Genomic DNA, 204 nt, shown 5'->3' on the forward strand with positions numbered 1-204 from the left:
AGGGAAGGGAAGGGAAGGGAAGGGAAGGGAAGGGAAGGGAAGAGAGGCCGAGTTTCCTCCTGCCGGGGTCACCCGCCCCCGCTGCCTCCAGGTCCCCTTCAGGGCCTTCCCTCCTCCACCTCCTCCGCCCCCGCCCGCCTCGGCGCCCCTCAGCAGCGGTAACGGCCGCCGGCCCCGCCCGGCCCCGTGCCCGCGCATGCGCGG

Source organism: Balearica regulorum, chromosome 1 (assembly GCF_011004875.1).
Source record: "Balearica regulorum gibbericeps isolate bBalReg1 chromosome 1, bBalReg1.pri, whole genome shotgun sequence".
Taxonomy (NCBI): Eukaryota; Metazoa; Chordata; class Aves; order Gruiformes; family Gruidae; genus Balearica; species Balearica regulorum.